We start from the raw sequence: 7,338 nt of genomic DNA, 5'->3' as shown, positions 1-7,338 counted from the left end.
AAAAAAGCAAAAGAATCCAAAACGGGGTGTTTCATCATTTACGCTAAATGCCGTAGTTTATGCTCCCTTAGTTTGTGTTAGTTGTTCTTCTAGAACGTCTTCCCGCAGACTGACTCAGAGAGAACACGAAATCGGAAGAGAAGATACCAAATACTTGCTGCATTTTTTTTAGTGTTAATATATAAACATTTCTATGGTTATTTAATTTAATTCATCTATTAAAGTATAATTTCACCATTAAAAGGTTACGTGGGGTAAGAAATATTGTAGTAAATATGAAAAATACTTTATCAACAATATTTTTTTTTTATAAGACTTAATTAACAATATGAATATGAAATACGTAGTTACTTAACATATTGTGGAATATTATTAGTGGTAGTTTTCTTTTATACGGCTGACTAACAACAAAACATCGTGTGTTTATTTTCTCAATCGGAGGATTTTTTTTTTTTTTTTTACAGAATTGGAGGATTATTATTTTTTTATCAATCAGAATAGCAAAAAAATTCGAATATAAAACATTATACATTTTACATTGAAGGATTATTTTTAACTGAATTAAACACACCGCATTACATATTTGACAAGTTCAAACCAAGTTAAACAAAATAATAATGAGTTAATAGACATACGTTGTAATATAAAAAGAACTATACTGTCAACTAATTAAAGAATAATATCTTCAATGCAAGATTTTAAAACAGATATTATAAATGGAAATAAGTTTATCATTAATATACGATCATTTATAATCCTTTGCATTCTTCAATAAATTAAAGTCTTTTGTGAACTCATTAAAACAGCATTTTAATAATGATTTTCTTTTTATTAATAATGATATATTTTTTGTATGTCATTAAAATTCATATGAAGTGTTGTCGTATTAATTATAATCAAATATCTATATATTAATAAGAAAATTGAGCAATCACTGATTATTTACGGATGCTGCAATAAATTGACTACTTCACTTTCAATTTATGACCCAAACAATAATGGAGGTGTTCTTAGTTGTCACTAATTAATAAGTTGTATTAACACATGGGAATAATGGTAATTATATTTTTCTTTTCAAAGCTCCTAGTTTTTTTTCTCTAATCCTTTAATTGTCTCATCCTCGTGTCCTACCTGTTTGAAAGGGTAAGGATTTTGGCCTTACTTGTCCGAGTGGGTGTAGGAGTCTAAGAAGAAAATGAACACCGAAAAAAAAAGTATTTTCTTAATGTATTATAAATTATCGATTATTGATAAACAAATATATAAGAAGAAATTAAGGAACGAGTCAACAAGTCCCTCTGTATCTGATTCTTACTTAACTGCCCAGCAGAATGGCGACTTATGGCCTGTGCTGTGACTGTTACTTGTTTGGCATATATAAAATATGTGACCTCTTTAAACAATTTCTTTCAAAAAATTTGGCCATCTAGTATGCTATCCAAGTCAAAGACATGTTAATTTTACCTTTTCGAAATCAAGCACGATGCAAGTTACCATTTGTTAATCAATATGTTTCATAATATCATTCATAATATGTTTCTAAGTTAAAAATTATGACCGAACAATGATCATTTAATAAACTCTTAAAATGATAATCGAGTAGTGATCATTTAATTTGTTTAAAAATTCTAACAATATTTTTCTAAGTTAAAGATTATGAACAAACAGTGATCATTTAATGAAAATTTTAACCTTATTAACTCATATCCTTATTAAAACGTGTCTTTGAGAGAGAAATTTTAACTCTTTCGAGTGAATATCTTAGTCAAAGATACATCCTTTGTTGAGTGTGTCCTCAAAAAAGAAATCTTAAATTTTAAGTGCATCCTCAAGGGGAAAACCTTAAATTATCGGTGTATGAGCCCATTTTGAAATGGTCAAAATTTATGAGGTTAATGTTTGCTCAAAAATTCTTGATCGGCTAGTATTTAATGGGGTGTAATTGATGTACCAAGGACTCCTTAGTGGATAACTCCTAGAAGTATCCCCACTTCTACTTTTTTGAAACTACTCCTTTTCATTTTCTTTCTTGGTAGGCATAGCCTCAACCCTGGCTTGTTTTCAAAATTTTGTCAATTCTTCCATCTACATATACTTCTCGGTCCTTCTTCTTATATCATTTGTATCCATCCAAAGTTTTTTACATAAATTATTTACAAAGGGTCTCGATTTCATAGTCGTATTTAGCCTATCCATCGCTATTACTAGATTTAAGTTTTTAATTTGCAAAGCAACCTTGTGAGACCAATCCATGAAGGATCAAAGGGATTCCTTCTTTTCTTGTCTTAAATTTGCTAATGCCAAAGATGTCAACTAATATGGTTGACTAGTAGCAAATTGAACAATGAATAGAGTCGCCAACTCTTCAAAAAAATTTACCAACTTTAGGGTAGCTTGATAAACCAACTAGGTGTTTTTCCCTTCAAAGATGTCAAGAAAATACGACATAGAGTCGCATCTTCATGAGTTAGTAGAGTTACCTATGTCAAATATGCATTTATATACTCATATGGGTCACTCAAACCATCTTTAAAGAAATTTCCTTCTGGAGAGGTCAATAAACTATCCAATCATAAGTACTAGTAGACTCATTTGTTTACGAACTTACAAAATCAGTATCAAGGTCTTACTGCTCCCGGAACGTAACCATGTGGACTTTGATACGTTCCTCTTGGGTGTGGATTCCACAACAGCTACGTACTATACTTGTTATTTGGGATTTAACAGTTTCTGCAGCCCTTTTATGTTGTATTCAGTGAAGGAGTACTCAATCGTTTCAAATAACACAGATTATGTGTAAATATACGAGTAGGTTCAATCAGTTTGGTAGTATGAAGAGATTTCCTCCTGAAGAGGTCGATAGACTATATTTTTTTCTAATTAATTGAAACCTTATTTAATAAACGATTAATTGTTATATTAACTTTGTAATTAATAAAATTTAATAAATTGATTTTAGAATAACTGTTAAATAATATACTAGAAGTATAAAAACATATTGATTATAGACCAAAATATAAACTATACGCTTATAATACTATATTAATCTATTCTAAAATTCAATCATAAAATAATTACCAACTATTAATCTTTTATTTTGTTCCTATTTATGTAAAAAATTTAAAATATACAAACTAAATTCCATTTATTTATATAATTTAATTAATTATTAAATAAATTTTACAATTTTAAATTAAATATTCATACATTATTTATTTATAAATATTAAAATATTTAATATAATAGTAATATTTAATATTTTAATTTATTAAATTTAATATTAAAATTTATCTTTATTCATCTACAATTAATATTTTCATTCATGTATATTTATTTCTTATTAATTTATATAATAATAATAATAATAATAAGCATTATATTTTAATAATAATATCATGTTCATACTCTAACATATAAACTCCTACTGAATTTACTTAATTAGACATGTTCAATATAACTGTTGTATGTATATGTAAAGCCATCGAATGAGTAGTTTTAAAGTGTCAATTCGCACGAACTGGACCTCATTATGTCCCTACCCACTTTATCTTGGAAACTCTCCGGTTTATACTCCCAACAATGTAATTATTTAAATAATTTTAATTTTTTTTAATATTAAAAACTGTTTTTTAAAGCAGTCTTAAAAGACTGCCTATAAAAGAAGCCTTGATTTAATAAAGGCTGTCTAAAAAAAAGGTTGTGGTGAAAAAGTCTGCTTAAATTTAAGCAGCTCTTTTTTTTAGGTAGCTTTTAAATGAACAAATACAGCTTTTAGTCGTAAAAAGAACATCACTGAAACGTAAAAGGGAGGAGTTTCGAGGTTTCGTAGTGTGAGGGAGCGAACGAATCAACAGTAGTAACGGAGAACATCGTAAGAATATCGCAATCTTTCTAAACAAACTAGGAGGTACCGATGACTAGAATTGTGTATAAGTTTAATACGTTATGAGTTTAAGAAGGAATATCAGTGGTATAAAAGAGGGTTTTAGAGAAAGGCCATTTTATTTGTATGCGTTCCTGGAAGTTAAGCTCTAGAGTGCTACCTGTGGTTTTATATGGTTGTATCTCTATGTTACTATTAATATAGAAAGAGGAGTTTCGAGTATCAAAAGGAAGAGATTTGGAAGTTAGGAAATTGATTACAGAGTATAGGAGTTCGGATGGATAAATTTCCCAATTTCCAGAAGTCGGAATGAACAGCCTTATCTTCACTCTCAGAAACAAGAATAAACAAGCTCTTTATTTTTACTCATATATTTATGTTTTTAATGAAATTGCAAGTTCATTCAAGAGCTATAATTTGTTTCATTATATTAATTATAACATTATTTATGTTAGATTTTTTTTTATGGAAAAGTTAAATTATACAATAATTCATATGATTAAAAAAATAACTCGAACTTTAGTAGATTAATGGAAATTGTTTAATACAACGGCAAAAAATGTTATGAATGAATCTATCAGAAACTGTTGTTGAACTCATAGAAGCGGATGAGAAGTTGTATGTTCATTGTTGTGTTGGAATCGACAGGTAAGATTAAACAAAATCAATGATCGATTAATGGTCGTGTGTAATTGACAGTTGATCATTATCCTATCTAAATAACGTACTAGCTCATCCATACGTTCACTGAAAAAAAAAAAAAAAAAAGATAAAAAGCCTCATATCCGTACGTTTACTCAAATTTGTTGTTATTTCGTTTTTACGTTAATTCATGCTCTTTCCCTTATATAATATCTTGGTGTTTTTTATTTACCTAATAGGACAAATTTTTATGACCATTCAATTAACCGTACGTTCACGTTAGTATAATGTTTCTCTAGCCTCATTTATATAATTCCCTTACTTATTTTATTGAGAAGAAAAAATAAAAAGAAAGAAAAGTATAGTATTATGTATTATACACACAGTGAAAAGAAATAAGAGAAGGATCATAAGGGAAAAAAATAAAATGTGGTAATTAAGGCCCTCTTCAATTTATTATAAAATATTTTATTTTTATCCGTTATTTTATTTTATTTTTTTAACTGGCTCGTTTTCCTTCGTCTTTATTCCCTATTCCTCGCATCTGAACACGTCCAGTTAAGACCCTGGCACCCTGGGTACGCCTCAACCTAAACATATGTCCTCTGCTACTGCAAATCGTTGTTCTGTTTTGATCAAAAGGGAAATAAACTACCTTATTTCTATTTGAGAAAGTAAAATTTCAGTATTATTTAATAATTAAAATTGTCATTAATTGTCATATAAATAAATTAAATTACCCTTTCTTTGATATATACTAAACAAGTGGGGTTACTGTGACTTTCTTTGTCTATTTATTGTTACGTAACCATGTGGTTTACGTATATATCAACAGTTCACCTAGTAAAAAAAATTGGTCAGAATCAGTTTTAAATCATTTGTTAAAAAAATTAATTTTCAATGTGATATCTATATAGTTGTTATAATTTGGGATATAAAATTAAAAAATTATTAAAAAAGTGAATACATTAATTCTATCGATCATTATTTTAACTTCTTATTTTTATAATTCACGAATAAACCTTACATCTCCTTTTTATGTTTTTAAGTTTTATATTATTCACGAATAAATAACATAAAAAATAAATATTATAAAAATAATAAAAAATATGTAAAAAAAATATGATGGTTTATTTTATTTTTTTAGAGTGAAATATGAAAAAATAATTTTTTTTTTTTTTTTTCTTGAAACAATTCAGTTTGTAAGTACTTCGGGCTTTATTCCATTGACAATATTCTACTCCGAAAAACTCCTATAAAAAAAAACAAGCAGGGACATCATAGACCGGAGAACTCCTATATGTTATTTGTGTTGAGTATTCCACATACAGTTTTGATACACACATCTCATGTTGAATTATCATAGATATTATATGATGACCTCAAATCTGTGACGTATACAAATATATTAAGTTTTCATAAATTTTTATTAATTATAAATAATTTAATTTACTAAAATATAGATTAAGAATTAAAAATTCTAAACTTAAATAGTATCATCAATTAAAAATTATAATAAAAAATAATAAATTTTTAAATTCTTATTTTATTAAGTTTTTTTAACACATGTATTTTTTTATTTTTTCTTCTTAGTAAAAGTATTATATATATATATATATTTCCGTTATTAGAATAAACCATATGTATAAAAAAAAAAATCTGTTAAAATAAGAATTTGAGTTTGAATTTTGGAAAGTTTTAAAATTCCTAGTTTGTATGTAATCAGATAAATGATATATATTTTTTTTAAATTTGTAAAAATAATTTATTTTATCTCTGTATTTTTACAGAGCGAAAATGATCATAATATATTATCCTTAAACTTGTTATTTTATACTCAACTTAAAACTATTTACTCTGTTTTAAATTTGATAATTAAAATAATATTAAATAATTTATAAAAATTTTATAAAAAAAATGGTATTATAACCATCCTCATAAATAGTAAAAAAAACTTTTAATTAGAAGGCTATAGAATTAACGTAATTTCAATAGAGAAGATCCTAACTCTGAGTTTTGGACTCTAGAATTCCAAACTCTTGGTTAGCGTCGTAATTAGTCACCTTAATTTTATTAAATAAATATTGAATAGATTGTTTATATAAATTAAATAAATAGGTAAATTTTATATAATATAATATAAAACATTTTTAACATTTAATTTAAACTTAAGGATTTATACTATCTCAAATTTTGAGCATATAAAAAATAAAATTGCATATTACCACCATTATTTTAATTTTAAATTTTGAAATACGTTTTTGACAAGTTTGAGGAGATAATCGCTCGTCTATAATTATTCAAATTTTGAATATCAGCTAATAAATTAACTACACTTTTTTTTTATTTTTACAATTAATTTAATAATACTTATACTCGTTACCTCCTCAATCTATGCTTCCCCCGGGTTACTCGGACTCGGGAATTTCTCGCCTGTCGCACATAGGACCGAACACAAACATAGGGTTTTACACCTAGTAGAAATAGAAATATGAAGTTAGGAAAAGCGGGATAGGTGTAGTATTACAGAAAGTTAAATATAGAAAAGTACGATTATTTATTATAGTATTATAATATAATATTTATTTATAAATTGTATAATAATAATAATAATAATAATAATAATACATTCTAAATAATTAAATTAAAAGTATAAAAGAGAGAGTTACAGTATAAAAATTAATTGTACTCACTAGAATGTAAAATGAAAAAAAGAGAAGCATTAAAATGAAAAGTCATGATAGTAAGGAGGCAGAAAATAAAGAGTCATTATACTACCTTTTATGGCCTTCTCTGCTCTATATATATATATA

Source organism: Cajanus cajan, chromosome 6, assembly GCF_000230855.2.
Source record: "Cajanus cajan strain Asha chromosome 6, NIPB_CcT2T_4, whole genome shotgun sequence".
NCBI classification, from domain to species: domain Eukaryota; kingdom Viridiplantae; phylum Streptophyta; class Magnoliopsida; order Fabales; family Fabaceae; genus Cajanus; species Cajanus cajan.
This window is presented reverse-complemented; position numbering follows the sequence as displayed.